General features: G+C 44.3%; 1 non-coding gene across 1 annotated transcript; it reads right to left on the bottom strand.

Moving 5' to 3' along the window:
• Positions 1 to 18,367: 18,367 nt before the first annotated feature.
• Positions 18,368 to 18,478, bottom strand: LOC146348888 (U6 spliceosomal RNA). The gene has a single exon (XR_014791868.1). It is a non-coding gene; the product is annotated as a U6 spliceosomal RNA (small nuclear RNA).
• Positions 18,479 to 19,689: the final 1,211 nt, after the last annotated feature.

Genomic DNA, 19,689 nt, shown 5'->3' with positions numbered 1-19,689 from the left:
GAGGAATGAAGTAGGATGGGAGCCATTCTTCTCCCACTGATTTCTGGACCTGGGTCCACAAATCAGGGGGAGAGGAGAGGAGACACCATTTTAATACTGAATCTCAGGGGTGAGCAACCTATGGCCTTCCAGATGTGGTTAGCTTGCAACTCCCATCAGCCCTACCCATCATAGCCAATGGTGAGGGCTGATGGGAGTGGTAGTCCAACAACATCTGTAGGCCCTCGTTACCCACATCAGCTGCAAGTGGTTGTCAAAATGTCAAATTCCTGCCCTGAGTTACACACACACACACACACACACACACACTGCCAGAATTGTGTCTCTTGGGTTCCAAAGAATTCAGGGGACCTCTTTTTCCACCTCTAACCATTTCTTTGTCTTTATGAACAGTACAGACCTCCAAGAAAGGTTGGGCTGTTAATGAATACTGCTTTGACTTCCACACTCCTTGGCAGTCTGCTGGGAAAATGAATATACTTCAGGCTAGTTAGCAGCCAGGCATTCTCAAACTGATAACAGTGACATGTGATAGATGCCTGCCTGCTTCCTCTTATCTCTCCCGACTCTTTGAAAAGTTCCCTTGGCAAAAAAAGAAGAAAAGAAAAGAAAAAGAAGCTGAGGTTCAGGGGAGTAAGTTTTCCACTTAGATGAAAGAACTGTAAGAGGCTAGAAAATTCTTAGGAGAACTTTATGACCTAGTGATATCCCCCTTTCTACCTGTTTTGGCCACTGAGCTTGCATTACACCTGGGACTTCCACCTTTCAAAATATAGGAGGATGCAGTTCTTGGTTTGGTGCACAGGCTAAGAAGGGCCAGAGAATTAGGGAAGAGATAAAGTAGTATGGGGCCAGTGCTGGACCATCAACCGTGGCTTTGGGAGAGCAAGCAGAAATAGCAGGTGAGGGCCTTGGTGTGGCTACTGGATGACCTTCTCAGGAAAGGCAATTTCCTTCAGGGCTGCCTGCTCTGTGCTGTGATCCTTTCCACCCTGGAGGCAGATATTGCAGGGCAGAAGCTGACCTTAGAGGTGGACTCAAGAGCAAGGACTTCTTCACACAGAGCTTTTATCCTACTATTGAGATGGCTCACTCACGGACGTTTGCGGGCCCTTAGATGACATTGTCAACCTCCAGGGCATCTCCTGCACTAAATGACCTTTATTTCATTTTTGAATCATAGAACCATAGAATCATAGGATAGTAGGGTTGGAAGGGGCCTGTAAGACCGTCAAGTCCAGCCCCATGATCAACACAGGAATCCAAGTCAGAGTATCCCTATCCAGCCTTGTCTTGAATGCCTCCAATGTGGGAGAGCCCACCACCTCCCTAGGTAATTGGTTCCATTGTCATGTTGCTCTAACAGGCAGGAAGTTTTTCCTGATGTGCAGCCGAAATCTGGCTTCCTGTAATTTGAGCCCATTATTCCGTGTCCTGCAGTTTGGGATGATCGAGAAGAGATCCTGGCTTTCCTTTCTGTGGCAACCTTTCAAGTACTTGAAGAACGCTATCACATCTCCCATCAGTCTTCTCTTCTCAAGGCTAAACATGCCCAGTTCTTTCAGTCTCTCATTAGGGGTGTACGAAACCCCACTCACCTGCGTCCATGGGGGGGTCTGCCGGGGGGGAGGCAATCCGTTCCCCCCCCGGAATCCTCCCCTGCCGCTGCTGCTCTGCAGCGACTCCGCAGAGCCACCGGCTGGGCCCATCCGCAGGCGTACCTCCATCTGCTGCCAGGCTGCTGCGGCCTCAAATGGCATCCTGCGTAGGGGACACCATTTGCATCCCGCCGTAGCCGTGATAGGCTACGTAAATGCTTACATAGCCTATCACAGCTAAAACAGGGACATAAATGGTGTACCGGCCACCATTTGCCTCTCTGCTCTTTGCCGTGATAGCCTACATAAATATTTACGTAGCCTAACTACCGCACAATTGCGCTCATTTCACATGCCAGCAAGGTGATGCTCAAAATCCTACAAGCTAGGCTTCAGCAGTATGCGAACCGAGAACTACCGGAAGTACAAGCTGGGTTTCGAAGAGGGAGAGGAACTAGAGATCAAATCGCCAACTTTCGCTGCATCATGGAGAAAGCAAGAGAATTCCAGAAAAACGTCTATTTCTGCTTCATTGACTACGCTAAAGCCTTTGATTGTGTGGATCACAACAAACTGTGGCAAATTCTGAAAGTGATGGGAGTACCAGACCACCTTACCTGTCTCCTGAGAAACCTGTACGAGGGTCAAGAAGCAACAGTAAGAACCAGACATGGAACAACCGATTGGTTCAAAATTGGGAAAGGAGTACGACAAGGCTGCATATTGTCACCCTGCTTATTTAACTTATAAGCAGAGTACATCATGAGAAATGCCGGGTTGGATGAATCACAGGTCGGAATTAAGATTGCTGGGAGAATTATCAACAACCTCCGATATGCAGACAATACCACCCTAATGGCAGAAAGCGAAGAGGATCTAAAGAGCCTCTTGTTGAGGGTGAAAGAGGAGAGTGCAAAAGCTGGTTTGAAACTCAACATTAAAACAACGAAGATCATGGCATGTGGCCCCATCACTTCCTGGCATATAGAAGGGGAAGAAATGGAAGCAGTGACAGATTTTACTTTCTTGGGCTCCAAGATCACCGCAAACGGTGACTGTAGCCCTGAAATTAAAAGACTCTTGCTCCTTGGGAGGAAAGCTATGGCCAACCTAGACAGCATAGTAAGAAGCAGAGACATCACCTTGCCGACAAAGGTCCGTCTAATCAAAGCTATGTTTTTCCCAGTAGTAACGTATGTCTGTGAGAGCTGGACTGTAAGGAAGGCTGAGCGCCGAAGAATTGATGCTTTCGAACTGTGGTGCTGGAGAAGACTCTTACGAGTCCCCTGGACTGCAAGGAGGTCAAATCAGTCCATCCTAAAGGAAATCAACCCGGAGTGCTCATTGGAAGGACAGATACTGAAGCTGAAGCTCCAATATTTTGGCCACCTAATGCGAAGAGAAAACTCCCTGGAAAAGACCCTGATGCTGGGAAAGACTGAAGGCAAAAGGAGAAGGGGACGGCAGAGGATGAGATGGCTAGATAGCATCATTGATGCAATGAATATGAACTTGAGCACGCTCCGGGAGAGAGCGCAGGACAGGAAGGCCTGGCGTGCTATGGTCCATGGGGTCACGAAGAGTCGGACACGACTGAACGACTGAACAACAACAACAATCATGACTAAAGGAGGGATGCAAATGGCATCCCCTACACAGGGGGATCCAGTCAGTGGGGACTTCGTGGGGTGGCAGGGGGAACAGTCCGTTCCGCCATGGACTCCGGGGGGCCAGATTCTAAAGAATCCGGCCTCACTGGAGTCCGTGGCGGAATTCTCCACCATCCCTAATCCTCATAGGGCTTTGTTTCCAGTCCCCTGATCATCTTTGTTGCCCTCCTCTAGACCCCCTCCAGCTTGTCTGCATCCTTCTTCAAGTGTGGTGCCCAGAACTGGACACAGTACTCCAGATGAGGCCTAACCAGTGCTGAGTAGAGGGGGGGAACTAGTACTTCCGGAGATTTGGAAGCTATGCTTCTATTCATGCAGCCCCAAAGAGCATTTGCCTTTTTTTGCAGCCACATCACATTGTTGGCTCATATTCAGCTTAGATTGGGATAATGAGCTACCAAAGTACCCCCACTTGTGTTCCACTTGAATTCCCTCTGTGAAAAAGGAAAAGCCACAAGAGGAGAAGCTAGACCAATGAAACACATGGAGGACTCAGGTGAGGGGAGAAAGTCAGAGAAAGGGGTGGGGGGAAAGGGGTGGGGGTGGGAAGGAAGCACATGTAAAGGGAGTCCGTTGTGATCCTGCATTTAAAATGGAAGCAGAAAGCCGCATTTTAAATGTGGGATTTTAGGCTGGTGTAGAGATGCTCCAAGTGTCTGGAGGATTGGAGGTCTCTTGTTTCCTTCTCCACTACTTCCCCTTACTGTTGTTACTGTTCCCATACAACCCCTTAACAACCACTGCAGTAAAACTATGTCTGATGCTCCTGCTGCTGGTAGTAATAATTACAGCATTGAGGATGCAATCCTATGGTTCTGTCAGGAGCGCTCTGGCGGCTTCTCCCAGTAGATTCCAATAGCCAACTCAAGACACAGATGAAAGGATTTCTTTTCAAAGCTTTAATCTTTTTACAACTTAATGACTCTTTCAGATGCTAATCACCAGTGACTAAGCAAAGAACAGCAGGGTAGCCTAAGTTTCAAGTAGTCGGTTGATCGCCATTTGAAAGAGAGTCACTTGAAGACCCAGAACTTATGGGCTAGGGAGAGATCCTCCCTCTTTCCCTTGGGTCCATGGGAGGCGGCCGTTGCTTGCGCGCCAAACGGGCGCTACGCCTCCTTTCCACGCCCTCCATCGCTTGTCGCTCTTTGCGTCTGCGTCGAGCGTCTAAGAAGACCCCCTCCCGCATTCCCTCAGTACCCAGGTCTCTCTCTATCTCTGGAATGCTGGCAGGAGGAATCTCTGCCAGGTGCTGAGCCTGTGAGGGATGAGCTGGTCCCTCTCCCACAGATAGCTGTTCCTCCTCAGAATCTGAACTGCTCTGAGGCTCTCTGGGCTCAGTTTCCACCCTGACAGGTTCCTGGGAGGGAGCATCCCAGGGGTGGTAGGATTTTGCAGATCTTTGCAGACCCCTCCCATGTTTTGTGCTGCTGGTCTGAGCCCGGCAGGACTTGGCATTTGACAGTACTTCTGCCATGGCATCTCTCTCTCTTTGGACAAGATTTGGTCTATAATACAGCATTTTTTAGTGTTCAAAGAGCTTTGCAAGCACCATTAAAGAGTTTCTTTCAACATCCCTATAAGCTCGATTAGGATTAATACCATTAGTTTTTAAAATCTTCACAGTTAGATTTTGTATATGTTTTGTAGCCTGCTTTGTTTTTGAGCTGTTTCAGTTTTAGAAGGCTGCTTTTAGTATGGAATGTTTTGGGGGATGTACATCAATCCCCTATCTTTTCATTTTGTTCAGCATATTTGTTAGTAATAATCTTTTCATTTTGTTCGGAATAAAACCGAATTTGTTCGGTTTTAATGTTCTATATATTTTAAATTGTTTTATTGTGTGTTGTTTGGTTTTAATTTTTGTGAACCGCCCAGAGAGCTTCGGCTATTGGGCGGTATAGAAATGAAATAAATAAATAAATAAATATGCAATTTGCATTGCAAAATTATTGGTATGGGTTGCCATTGTTTTTCCAAGGAAGCATGCTCTATATTTTTTCATTCTTATGTCTGTTGGAAAATTTAGGGTGCAATCCTGTTGAAACAGACAGTTGCCTCCAACCTCCTCTGAAGTCAGAGGCGACCGCCTATCCATTGCAGGGGGGCTGAAGCATGGAGGAGAGGATTCCCTCCATGCTCCAGCTGGGCTGCAGTTTGCCTTAGATGCCCGGTTTCGGGAGTCTAAGCACGGCTTTGGGGAGGGGGCAGGAACAGGGCTGGAGACCGCATAGAAAGCTGTCTAAAGAGCTTCCGCGGTCTCCTCCCCTCCCCACCCCTGGGAACGCCCCCTTTTCACCCTGTCCATGCTCCGTGTTATGAGCATGCCCAGGCATGGAGGGCCAGCTGCCGTGGCTCTCTCTGCCCCAGCTATGAGGGGGAGGGGGCGGCAAGCGCAGTTCCCCAGCTACAAGCTCAAATCACTGTCTATGAGCTCAGAGCTGGGAAACTGAAAAATGCTACCTCCCCCAGACGCTGTCTAGGGGACATCGGACTGCTCTCTTGTAAACACATGTTACAACCATAGCTTGGTGTTGTGAATTGTATTTTTAAAATAAATTTTAAGACAGTTGCTCTGGGACTCCTGAAGTGAAAAGAAGCACACGCTTGCTCCTTACACCAGCTAGAACAGCCATCCCCAACCTGCTGCCCTCTGGATGTTGCTGGAGTGCAACTCCCATTATTCAACACCACTGGTTTTTCCAGCTAGGGCTGATGGGACTTGCAGTCCAACAACATCTGAAAGGCCACATGTTCCCCACCTCTGCTATAAGGTATACAGTTCAAATCCTTGACAGTGGGCAACAAAGGTGATGGAACAATGACGTGAAGAAGAATATTCATAAAGGTCTTATCTTAAACCAAAACCAACACACAAGGCAAAATGGGTTTAAGAGAACTTGTGAAGTGGAAGATTAGGATGGAGCTACCATTAAATAATTTTAATAACATTAGATAAAATCTGTAATACAAAGTGTAAAAAGTAGTTATGATATTACAAACCATAGAACATCGCCCTAAAACAAAAAATTGACAGTCCAAAAGCATATTAACATTCCTGATTTATAATAATTAAGGCTGTGCAAGGACCCCCCAATCCACTTCGGATGCTGCTTCAATCCCTCCTAATCAGCCCTGCTTCAACTCGGACCGATTCAGATCCCCTGTGCTTTGGGGGCAGGCTTTCTCACTTTTCATATCCCTAAGTAACACCTCTCCGTCTCAGAAATGCAGCCATTTTTCTCCAGTTATACAATCTCCCCCACCCCCCACTGTCTCTGATTGGAGATTGCTGGGTTATGTTTAGCCCTGATTTGACAACTAGAGTTTCCATTCGCCAAAGCTCCCTCCCTCCCCCTCCTCAACCCACTTCAGAACTTTCTGAAGTTGATACTTTTGGCGCCAGGCTGTCTGGTTGCTCAGAACGAATCACCAAGTTGGACAAGGCGCTTTGTATACTCACTCCAGGGTGCTTCATTGCTATTCTGCTCTGCCTTGAGCCACATGGAGGCACCTCTGAAACAGCCCGCTTTGACTCGTTATTCAGGCTTCGAACCAAAGCAGTGCACAGCCCTAATAATAATCATATAGTAGGTTATACGAATATACATCATCCTGTCCCAAATGCATTTCATCCTCAAAGTTCTTTGTCAGTGGGATGAAAAGTGTTACCATAAATATAATCCGAAGTTATAGTTGCATATGAATAGTCTATACACTGCAGGTTTGGGTGCCATATATGCAGTGCTTTTCATATGGAGGAGTTATCTAAAATTTGATTCATGCTTTGGGTCAGCATATGCAAGTCACTGGTTATGAGACAGGAGGGAATAGTGTTTTTCCCTTCTCTTCCTGCTGTATCCAGTAACTGACAGAAGCAGATGAAATAGACAAGCTATACAAGAGTGATTTTCTGGTCCAGTTTTGATAATTAACTTAACAAAACTGAATGTTTTGTGGTTATAGTTATGGTAACACTTTTCATCCCACTGACAAAGACCTTTGGGGTTGAAACACATCTGGGAAAGGTTGATGTGTACTAGTATAACCTACTATATGATTATTATAAATCAGGAATGTCAATATGCTTTTGGACTGTCAATTTTTTGTTTTGGTACAATTTTATATGGTTTGTTATATAATTAAATTTTTATACCTACTTTTTACACTTTGTATTACAGATTTGTTATTTTATTTAATTTTATTAAAATTAATTTAATGGCAGTTCCATCCTAATCTTCCACTTCACAAGAGACAATTACTTGATGAAGTGTATAATCAAACAAACGCACAAATATATCTGAAGGAAACTGCATAGGGAAAAAAACCCACCTGGACCATACCTGAATGGTAGAGCACCTGCTTTGCATGCAGAAGGTCCTAGGTTTGACCCATGACATCCCCAGATAGGGTTAGGGGGAAAAGTCCTGCCTAAAACCTTGGAGAGCCACTGCCAGTCAGTGTTGACAATACTAGGCTAGATGGTCCAACGGTCTGACTCCATATAAGGCAGCTTCCTATGCTCCTATGAATGCTTCAGTACATAACCTCTTTAGTCATATGTTCTATACAATCCCATGCTGCACTTTATAGCTCCAAATGTATCTATATTCTCATACTTTCCCCCCTTTTTTTAGATATGAATTGCTGCTACCCTTTGTTTCAGAGTGGGAAAACCTCTGATGGCTTTCTTCTTGCAAAAAGAATGGATTTCCTGCCGTTTGGGGTTTAAATGATTCTGTGCCAAGCTGAAAAGCAGTTCTTTGCTCTTACTGTTTTGTAGGCCCGCTTTTGGTATTGTTAATGTTACTGACTTGGAAAAAAATTGTAAGCAGTTCTTTTGCAGACACCGTAATGGCCACGTCTGTTCCTTTATTGTCAAAACAGAGAGCAGACGATCTCCATCTGGGAAAAACCAGAGCTCCCAACGATTTTAAAGGACGATTACATTGTTTCTGTGATAGTTTTATAGTTCTTTAAATATCTCACTATAGAAGATATTTGCTCCACTTCTAGATGTTTATCCTACCTTTCTTGCTATGCTAATTTACCATCACTAGCCACCAGTTGGGGGTGGATTTTGTATTCATTTATTATCCCACAATGAGCAAAAGCTCAAAAGGCTACCCACTAGAGCGTTCCCTTGCAGTTGCACTGCATCATATTTGTTGTCATTTTTAAATGGCTGCATAAAGAGGGTAGTGGTTCTCATGTCTGCCTGAGTCTCAATGATTAAAATACCTTGGGATTGAAGGTGGTTTGGAAAGAAAGGATGAAATTATCATAAGGATAGAGATGGCTTGGTGCAAGAATGTTAAAATATTGTGAGAATGCAGGTGGGTTTGTACAAAAGGATACACATATCACAAGAATGCATGTCGCTTATCAGCAGATTCTTTGAAAGTGTGGCAGATCTCAGAATGGAACAGATGAGGAGTCATGGCATCAAAATGTACAACTTGAATTCTGGGTTTTGTTGTTGTGGTTGTGGTTGTTGTTGTTTTGGTTTGTTTTATTTTTATGGTGAATTTTGGCAACAACTTTGTACTGCAGTGTTTGATCTGGCCCAGCATGTATGCGTTGAAATAGAGCTCTAGAAACAAAGAGAAAGTGTACGTTCCTTAAGATGGTGGGATGGGGTGGCCACTTATGAATCACCAAAAAAGAGGAAATGCATCATCAAAAAAGAGACGAGAACACCAATTTGCATAAAATTTACATACACTAATTTATATGTATAGGTGCAAATTTAGAAATAATTATTATCATTTAAATAGAAACACGGTGCATCTCACCATACTGTGGAAGATTCTGACCAGGTGACCTGTGGGCCTTGCTCAGTCTGCTGTCCAGATGCTGTTGCTGATGGGCAAGTTCAAGGTCCAGCTCTTCTTTCTGAGCGTTTTTTAAATCTTTGTATTGGACATAGATTGGTCAGCCTTTCAAATAGAGGACTGTCCTCTGGCAGCCCTTCAAATAGACGACTGTCCTCTGTAAAGAGTACACATGGCCACCCTATAGCAGAAGCATCAGGATCATCAATAATGGGGTGGTAATCCAAACTAGGAGCTGCTGGCCAGCACATAATATATCCAGCACATTATATGTATTGCCAGTGTTCCTATCCTTTTGATGGAAAGACATTTTTATAGACCTTTAGTGAAATTCTGAGATTTCAGTTTGCAATTTGAAATAAAAATGCCATTTTTAAAATTCAATTTTAACAACACATCAAAAAGTCACATCTTAAGCCTTAGTGATTCAAAAAAGAGGCAGTATTAATTGCCATAATTTTGGTAATCTTTTAGTTCTTTTTAAAAATTTATTATGAATATGTCTGTGTCATTACAGCTTACTAAGAAATATGCCCCAGTGAGGTCAATGGGACTTATTCCCAGTTAAGTGTATGCTGGACTCCAGCTTTATCCTTCTTTCTGGTCTTCCACATATAGAGATATTTTAATGTGCGAAGCGTGGTTTCCGACAACCAACAGGAGGCAGTAGCAGGAAGGACATCATGGACACCCACCACCTGCACATTTTGATCAACTCTCAGTAACTGCAGACGAGGCAGCCCTTTGCATGGACATTTCCTCAGCACATCCACATTCATCGCAGGTGCCCTCTTAAATAGCAGAGTATGTAACTTGAACAGAACAATGCCTGACACAGAGCTTGCAACCAGATAAGATCCTCAGTGTTCGAAAATAAATCACCCTTTGTATCGGATCGCTTTCACGGTAGCGGGCATGGATTTTACAATGATAGCCCTCCAATCTCAGTTCCTACTACATGTACCAGATAACACAATAGTTTCCTATTTCTACAGCTAGAATAAATGTTATTTTGTTGGGGGGGGGGATTAAGTGTGTCATGGAAACCATTTCCAAACAAGAAAATGTAGAACATGGTTTTCCTTCTTCCCCATTAGTGATATGAGAGTATGAGTTTCTGTAGGTTATTGGAATGAGAGGCCAAATTATTCCTATATTTATCTACAGATAAAACTCGTGGCCATGTACATTCATTGTAATCATACTGTGGAGAGGCAGTATGGCCAGGGAAACTCTGCATAGGGCAATTTCCATCCAAATTGCTTGTGCTTTCTTACAAGCAACATGGTACCCATACATTTTGTTTATTTCTTTGATTTGTACCTGGCCTTTCTACCAAGAAAATGGCACTCAAGGCAGCTTACAACCATAGGAACTAAAATATTTTGAAATGAAAACTTGATTAAAACAACAACAAAACAAAAATATTAAAAACACAATTAAAATAACAGAATATAAACAGCACCCAATCCAACAGACCAGTTTACAGGCCAAAGGCCTGCTTGAATAAAAACATTTGTCCCTGCCAGCAGAAGGACAGCAGACAGGGAGTCAACCTAGCCTCCCTCAACAGGATGTTCCACAGCCTGGGAGCAGCCATCTTAAAACCAGGGCAGGCTCATATGGGAGAAGGCAGTCTTTCAGTTGGCCTGGTCCCAAGACATAAATTCTGCAGATGTATGGTACCATTGTGCCAATTGTTGGAACATTCCCATGTTTGACTACCCCCTTGAGATGAAGACCGTGAAGGACCTTTACTCCATGTTCCCTCTACATTTGGTCTCATGTAGGGATAGGAGCAGAATTAGTTTGGTTCACATTTTTTATACAAACCAGCCTAATTCACACTTCCCAAACAAACACACAAACCAGAATGCAACTATCCTCTGGTTTTCACATTCTGAAATTTTGAGATACAGTTCCAAATTGCATGCAAAAAATGTGTACATTAAGTAAAGTAGAATACAAAAATGCATATATTAGGGGAAAGTGCTTGCCAGAAAGGAAACATTAGAGGAAATTGCATACAAAAATGGATATGAATTTTCATGTGCAAGAAAACACGCCCAGAAATATATATGAATTTTTGCACAGATTTTAAAAAGAAAAACAATTTGCAAACTGATGCAGAAGCAGGATGGAAGGAGCTTGGTAATGCTGCTGCCCTAGTAGATGAAATACTTTCTTTCTGGAAGGTTAATGTACAGCATGCTTCTCTATGATTAGGAACAAAAACTGCCAGCAGGTGGGCTAGTACTGGAACCAAAACTGCTCTGAGAATTTTCAAGCTTAAAAAAAAAAGGCAATAAATTCAGCAAAAGTGCTTCAGACTGTGCAAGGCCTCCTGCTGGAATGATCTATGTAGTACAAAAGAAACATCCATAGGAACAGGTCTGTTCTTCTCAGAATGACTACAAGCTTCAAACCTTCCGAGCAATTCACCGGTGGGGTAGTGTTATCATTGGCAGGCCAGCACAGCTTGTAACCTGCCAAGCTAAATGTGAGGTAGCCATCTGTCCTCTTTTACAGAGGAACATCCTCTGTTTGAAGGTGTCCTTCTAAATATTTACGTAGCCTATCATGGCAAAATACAGGGCACAAATGGCGGCGGCTACAGCAGCCACCATTTGTGTCCCTGCAGGCTGCCCAGCGGCCGGATATCCGGCTGCTGGCAGCTCCGCAGAATCTCCACAGAGCGGAGCCAGCCGGAGAGAATTTGGGGGGGAGAGACGGAACACCTCCCCCACACTGCGAATGTCACACTTCAAAAAGTTAAGTGACTTTCGTACATCCCTAGGCTGGATGTACAAATGGTCTGAGTTGGCATAATGCAGCTTCCTATGTTCCTAGAGGCCCGTCTAAAGCAAAATGCTTCAAAGGAGGACAGAGAGGCAACAAAAAAAGGCCTCTGTTACTCCTCCTGCCCTGTCAACAAGAGCCTGGAAGGGTATAGGATTGACAGAGGCCTCTGGCCTTGGAAGTCCCCATCATTTGGGCTTCTAGCACATAGAATTGCACTCTCTGTAGCCCTTGCAGATGATATCTAAATGAAAGCCCCATGTATACTGGCAGTATACCCCTAGAAAACAGATGCTGGGGAGAAACAAGAGAAAGCCATCACTTTCATTTTCTGCTGGTATGTGCCCAGAGGCATCTGGCTGGCCACCGTTGGAAACAAAATACTGGGCTATATGGGTCCAGCAAGGCATTTCTAAACCCCTCTGACTCCCAATCTTGAAAGACCTTTCCTGTCTTTATTTAGGAGCTGGCCCTGCTCAAAGCTGAACCATCCTTTCACTTCTTTTCCTTTCATACTAGGGCAGCCCGTGTTCAAGACTCGCTTTCAACTTGGCCTCTCTTTTTCAATATGGGATTCAGTGAAGAAGCTGAAAATTAGCTGCTGATGTCCTTGAGACTCAAATGTGTGAAGAGAGACTTAAATGAGTCTAGCACCCTCAGCATCTGTTCACACCAGAGTCGTGTTTCCATTCTTTTGAAAGGGCAGTTTGTCTCCCCTGCTATTGAAAGTTGAAGATTTTGTTGTGTTCCCACTCTGGAAGTATAGTCAGAACTGTGTATCAGATAGATTCTTCTTCCACATCACACTTGCTTAATATGGGCAGTATATCTGAAAACACTCCCCCCTCACACACACACACACATACACACAACCACTGCCCTGAAAGATCCAAATGCTGTATACATTGTATTTATTTGAAATACTTCCATACTGCCTTTCAATAACAACATCAACTTATGGTGTCATCTACAATAAGTCATAAAACACAATAAAAACAATAACAAAGCAACCATTAACAACAGTAAAAGACAGTGCTCAAAACAATGAAAGTAGAAATAAAAATATATCATGGTTAAAAGTCTAGTAAAATAAAAAGGCCTTTTGCCTGGAGCCTGAAATTAGGGATACATGAGAATTTTGTTTTTGCTCACAAAACTTGCAAACCCTATTTCCAACCCTGAACATGAATATGATGTGTCTGCCGAAAATGTTCACAAATTACTGAACATGTGCTCACATTTAATTTCCAAAACTTTCCCCATTCAATTTGTGCAAATTTCCAAATTTGCACAGATTTCTAAATCAGCCCTGCTTTAGTCTATGGAGGAAATTTGTGCAACTTTGGTAATTTGTGTGAATTGGGGGTTTTTGCACAACATTCACATTCAATCATTGTTCATTTTCCAGTTTGCAGGGATCCTGTAAGCATCCCTGATCTGCATTTTTTTTTTTAGAAATGTGCTTCTTAAAAATCTCCCCAAATTTCCCCCAGACCTACACTCATGTTTTATCAGTGGTGTAGTGAGCCAGGGCTCACAGGGATGCAATGCCAAGATGGTTTTATTAGCAGGCATGCTGACATCATTTGCCACCCCCTCAGACTTCCCTGTTCCCTCTAAGCTTAGCTGCAATCCTCCCAGTAGGATGGGGGGGGGGGAATATGAATTTCCCCAACAACCATATATTGTTCCCAGTTGGCAATGCAAAGTATTTTGAGGCGTCCTGGTCTTGAATGGGTAATTAAGACCCAATAGCTTTACGAAAGACCTGGTGGAGATGAAAACTGCAAGAACTGTTTGTTGATATGGATCAACAGGGCTACCTGCACTCTTGGCCTCTCCTTGGGGGCATAGCAATGGGGAATGTCATGATTAGTACCTGCACTGCAGGATTTACCATGACACCACTGTGTTTTATGCAGTTTGAAAAGGACAGAAAAGAGACACAAATACTTGTGAAAGCCCTTCACATTGCCCGGCTAATATAATTCCTTTATTTCAGCATCCTAAATCCATCACTGCTACCCCCCCCCCCATTTCACATCACTTCTGTCAGAGACAACGGCTGATGACGGTAACCATAGTGTCTCAGTGTTTTGGTTAAACTACCTTTTTAATCATCTAGCTTGAAAGTATTCCTGTTCTCCGGTTAAATTCCATTAAGGAACTAGTTTGTTCATTGGTGATGCTGCTGCCCTAGAAGATGAAATACCTTCTTTCTGGAAGGTTAATGTACAGCATGCTTCTCTATGATTAGGAACAAAAACTGCCAGCAGGTGGGCTAGTACTGGAACCAAAACTGCTCTGAGAATTTTCAAGCTTAAAAAAAAAAAGGCAATAAATTCAGCAAAAGTGCTTCAGACTGTACAAGGCCTCCTGCTGGGATGATCTATGTAGTACAAAAGAAACATCCATAGGAACAGGTCTGTTCTTCTCAGAATGACTACAAGCTTCAAACCTTCCCAGCAATTCACCGGTGGGGTACTGTTATCGTTGGCAGGCCAGCACAGCTTGTAACCTGCCAAGCTAAATGTGAGGTGGCCATGTGTCCTCTTTTACAGAGGAACATCCTCTGTTTGAAGGTGTCCTCCATTTGAAGGCTGCCCTGTCCAATTCACATTTAAAGATAAACAACCATACGAACTGTTGCTTATCAACAGTTAGCAACTGGACAACCGGCTGAACTGGCAGGCACAAAGGTCACCTGGTCACAGGATTCCACACTGTGGCGAGATGTACTGTATTTTTATTTAAATTATAATAATTATTTGAAAATTTGCAGCTATACATATAAATTAGCATATGTAAACTTTATGCAAATAACTGTCATCTTTTGTCCTTTTCTGGTGATGCATTCCTTCTTTTTTGGCGATTCATAAGTGGCCACCCTAAACGTAGCCCACCCAGACATGTACTAGGGCTTGTCAGCCACTTGATAACCGCCCTGGTTTTCAGTCCTAGGCAGGCAGCAAAAACCTGGAGGTTTATGGAGCTGCCAGGGGCCATTATACATGGCTAGTGTGGGCTGTGTTCGGCTTGGTGAATCACAAGTATGGATTCACTCTGTCTTGAGTGCCATTCTTTGGTAGAAAGGCGGGATACAAATCAAATCAATAAATGAGCAGATCGGTCAGTTCTGCTCGATCCCACACTCAACTTTTTAAAATCTTGAATTCTTTCTGACCTATTTATGAAGAAATCTTTGAATGCTGATAAATTCTTCTCAAAAAATGAAATGAAAGGCTCCTTTAGAGTTCTGACTGGTTCTGACGGAAACCCAGAACGGATTCACCGCCCCACTGACATTGGAGCCACCAGCCTCCACTGGATGTACCTGCTTGCAGCATAGCTGTTAAAGAGAAGAGGCCTGCCAGGAAAAAAGAGGGGAAGACCCTAATTTAGCACAACAAACATGACTGAAGACACAGGGATTCAAACCCAGACCTTTGAGAGCCTTCTCCCACTTTTGTCAAGCAGAGTACCATCAAAGCCAGTCTAAGAAAGTGCCTCGCTGTGTATGTGCCTTAGAATATTTCCCAGAATCCCCTGCAACATGCTCTGGTTCACCCTGCCAAGGTTTTCCTCTGCAAAGTTCAGCTGTCTTTCATTATGAGTAACTAGTACGTGTGTTTGGCTAAAGCCTCTTTTTCAGTATTGTTTGATTATATACCGAATGGTTAGCTAGAATTGGCAGTGATTTCAGTAGGAGCAAGACAGAACGCTGTCTTTAAAAACATTTTACTTCTTTCTCTTATTTTGGCCTTAAGTGCTGTGTCACTTCTTTATTTTTCTCCGTTTGCACAATGGATTCTTTCTACACAGGAGACTTAAACAGCAAAATTGTACTATGCATCCAGCAAGTCATCTGGCTTCTTTCCCTTCATGTTTCAAGAGGGCCATACAGAATCCAAGTATTCTGTTAGCATTTTGTATTCTATTTTAAATATTGATATAGATATAAGTATAGATATAAGTTATTATATATACTTATTTATATAACTTTCCCTCCTTTTGTTTCATCTTTCTCTTCATTTAGCAGCAGCAGCAATAATAACAATAACAATAATAACAATAATACATACACATCAAAGGGTGCAAATGGATTTGGAAATGTGTTGCCTTACCTGTGTGATGCCTCTGTATTTCTAGTACATTAATTCTTAGTACACTTTGTTTCCAAGCCTGTTAGCATGGCAGTTTTTGCCCCTTGGTTGCTAGGCATATAGGCAGATCTGAGATGAAGGGGGTGGGCACAGTGTAATGGCGGATGCCATTACAGTGAATGCCATTACAGTGGCAGGTGCCATTACACATTACAGTGTAATGGCGGATCCTAAGATAAGTTCTATTCCTCTGTGCATTTCCTAGGAAAAGAGGCACTGAATGCCTTTCAGCCCATTCAGCCAAGGGCTGAATTCCAGCCTGGGGAAGCTGTCGGGGGCACATCCCAGCGGGGGTGGGGTGAAGGTTAAAGGGGCAGGGCACAAAATTCCAAGAACTCCACCATATTTTATCTTAAAGTTCTTCCTGCCAGTAACTAAGCCTTAAGAGAGGCATTTTAACCTTTTAAAATGGAGGGGGAAACCATACAAAAGCTGGGAAAGGACCAAAGGACGGGTGGTCCACACTTGAATGTAAAGTGTAGTTTGGACCTCAAAAATCATGGAAATATAGACAGTTTCACTCCCTTTTCCTAGCTCTTTTTGATGCTGTTGCTAGTAACTCTGCTAGTGCATTATTATTACAGTTATTTAACACTGTATTAGTTGCCGCTGCAGAGCATGCAGAAGTGACATTAGCGATGGGGAACGGAGGGCCAAACTCAATGTGATGGCCACAGTTTTCTTCATTTAAACCTTTAGAATAGGGATCCCCAAACGTTTTGGACCCATGGGCACACTGGGGAATTTGAGAAGCTGCTGTGGGCACCATCACAAAATGACTCCCACAGAGGATGTGGCTAGTCATATAATGGCTGTAGTGGGAGCCTGTCTAGTCAAAAGAGGTGTGTGTGTGGGGGGGGGGGGAATAGTGAGGCTGGAGGCTAAGAGGGAGAGGAAAATAGGGGTAAGGGGAAGAGGGGAGAGGAAGAGTGAAGCTAGAGGCTAAAATGGGGGAGAAACAGTGAGATAAAGAGGTTGGTGGGGAGAAAGTGTGAGGCTAGAAGCTGAGAGTGGAGGGAAACTGCAAGATAAAGGGGTGAGTGAGAGAGAAAGAGCAAGGCTAGGGGCTCAGAGGGGAGAGAAAAAAGCAGGCTAGGGACAGGAAAGGGAGAGAAATAGCGAGGAAAGGGGTTGGGTGGAGAGAAAAGGCAAGGCTGCAGGTATGGAGTGGAGAGACAGAGAGAGTGAAAGGGGAAAGGTCTGTGTGGATAGAAGATTGGGTGGGGCCAGGAAGCAACTCCTTTCTTCTCTTCCTGGGCACGGAACAGCTGATCAGTAGGAAAGAGAACCTGGCACCCTAAACATTTTTCAAGTTCTTTATAAAAAAAATGTTTTGAAGAGGGCAGGGCTTTGCGGGCACCATTTGAGCCCCCTCCATGGGCACCATGGCACCTGCAGGCACCGTGTTGGGGACCTCTGCTTTAGAAAGATGGGGGAATTCCAATTTTACAAGCAAAAGAGGTGCATGGGTGAGACATATAGACACCACTTACCACTGGGATTTTCTCCCTGCAGCCCCTCACCTCAGACACGTTTCTCATTGGTCAAGCTCTGACCCCTTGGGGAGATGGGTTGTGGACAGGGCCCCTCACTTGTGCACCTCCTTTGCTGTTAAATTTGTACCCCATCCCTTTTTCTAGTGGCTTGGGGCAGTTCTGTGTTTAGAAACATACAAAACCGCCTTATCCCAGGCCAGACTATTTGTCCATCTAGCTTAGTATCACTTATGCCGGGGGGGGGGGGATGGGTAACTTGTCACCCTCCAGTTGCCTTCGGACTGCAACTCCATAAGAACATTTGAGCCCTGATGGATCAGACCAAGGGTCCATCTAGCCCAGCATTCTGTTCACAGAGTGGCCAACCAGCTGTCAACAGGAAACCCAGAAGCAGGACATGAGGGCCACAGCACCCTCCTGCCCATGTTCCCAAAGAACTGGTATACACAGACTTACTGTCTCCGATACTGAAGGTAGCATAGAGCCATCAGGACTAGTAGCTATTGATAGCCTTCTCCTCCAGGAATTTGTCTGACACACTTTTAAAGCCATTCAGATTAGTAGCCATACAAATCTATGGTGTGACTATATGGAGAACTCCCATCATAACCAGTGGTGGGGGATGATGGGACTTGCCATCCAACAACATCTGGAGGGCCCAGTTGATGCTGACTGCCAGTAGCTCTCCATGGCCTCAGGCTGAGGTCTTTCCCATTACTTGCTGCCTGACCTTTTCAACTGGAGATGCCACAGACTCAGCCTTCTGCGTGAAAATGTTGTGCTCTACCACTGAGCTTGGCACCTCCCCCAGATATGCAGTGCTTGATGACCTTGAGTGCCATCCTTGCACAAGGGCCAAGCTACCCATCTCTGTGTCATCCCAGTTTAAGTACATGTGTCACCAAAGCAAGCAGAAACTGAGCACACAGAACCACTTCCATCACAACAAGTTTGACCCTGTGTCTCATCGTCACAGCTGGGCAGGGGTCTGGACCCACATCTCCTAGCACCAAGCTCACCTTTCCCTCAAAAGTGCCAAGAAAGGGTATTCTAAAAACAAACAAAATTAAGACAGTTAATGACCCAGATTTTAATGATACAAAAAGAAGATATTTATGGGAAATATGTTTTCTTGCTGTCTCTAGACAGGAGACGGATTTTGATTTTGCGTTAACTGCAGAAAAGAAATGAGAAGCGACAATGCTTTGTAACAAATTACTGCCAATCGAACTCCTCATACTGAAAACTTGATAAGGGTGTTGAAGTGATCTTTATCTACTGACAGTTGTGATGGAAGAGGCTATTCTCTATGGAAATGCATATTGGGTGGCACTGGGGGGGGGGCTGCATTGTGCAAGGCATTAAACTTCAAATCAATGTTAATTCACATGGCCCTCGGTTGACTGTGCTCCTCGTCAGCTGCTTGGAGAATTATTTTGGCTGTAGACAGTCAAATGTTGAGTTGGAAAACGATGGCAAAACTTTCAAACTGTATGTGCATCAGGTCGTAAACAGCAGGGCAACATACAAAAACACCTGAGAGCTACAGTTCTGTTGCTGCTCGTTTACCCAGTAAAGAAAGGGTGCTGCTGAACCTCTTTCAGGAACATGGGAAGCTGCCTTATGCTGAGTTAGACCATGGGTCCATCTAGCCCAGTATTGTTGACACTGACTGGCAGTGGCTCTGGAGGGTTTCAGGCAGCAATCTTCCCTCACCTTACCTGTAGAAGCCAGATTGATCCTGGAACCTTCTGCATGCAAAGCATGTGCTCTATCACACTGAGCTGTGGCCCCTCCCACAAGGGACGAATTCAATTTTAGAGAAACTCTCAAGGGCCACATTCCAGTGGTGGGTAGGTCTGAGGCTGGACCAACGGCAAAGAGGGTGGGGCCAAAATTCCAAATAAGACCAGCGTATTTTAGCTTAAAGCTCTTCCCACCAGTAATTAGGGGGGGCATTTCAGCCTTTCAGAATCGGGGAAAAAATGCACAAAAGCCAAGAAACCACCAAATGATAGGCAGTCAGGAGAAGGGTATATGGCCATCTGGGGAGTCCCAGAGGGCTGGATTGGGACCCCAGGAGGGCCAGATTTACCCCCCTCAGGTTCAACACTCCTGTCTGAGGTTCA

Source organism: Heloderma suspectum, chromosome 4 (genome assembly GCF_057233095.1).
Source record: "Heloderma suspectum isolate Gila_16-S chromosome 4, 16-S_ref, whole genome shotgun sequence".
In the NCBI taxonomy this organism is placed as follows: Eukaryota; Metazoa; Chordata; class Lepidosauria; order Squamata; family Helodermatidae; genus Heloderma; species Heloderma suspectum.
This window is presented reverse-complemented; position numbering and strand designations above follow the sequence as displayed.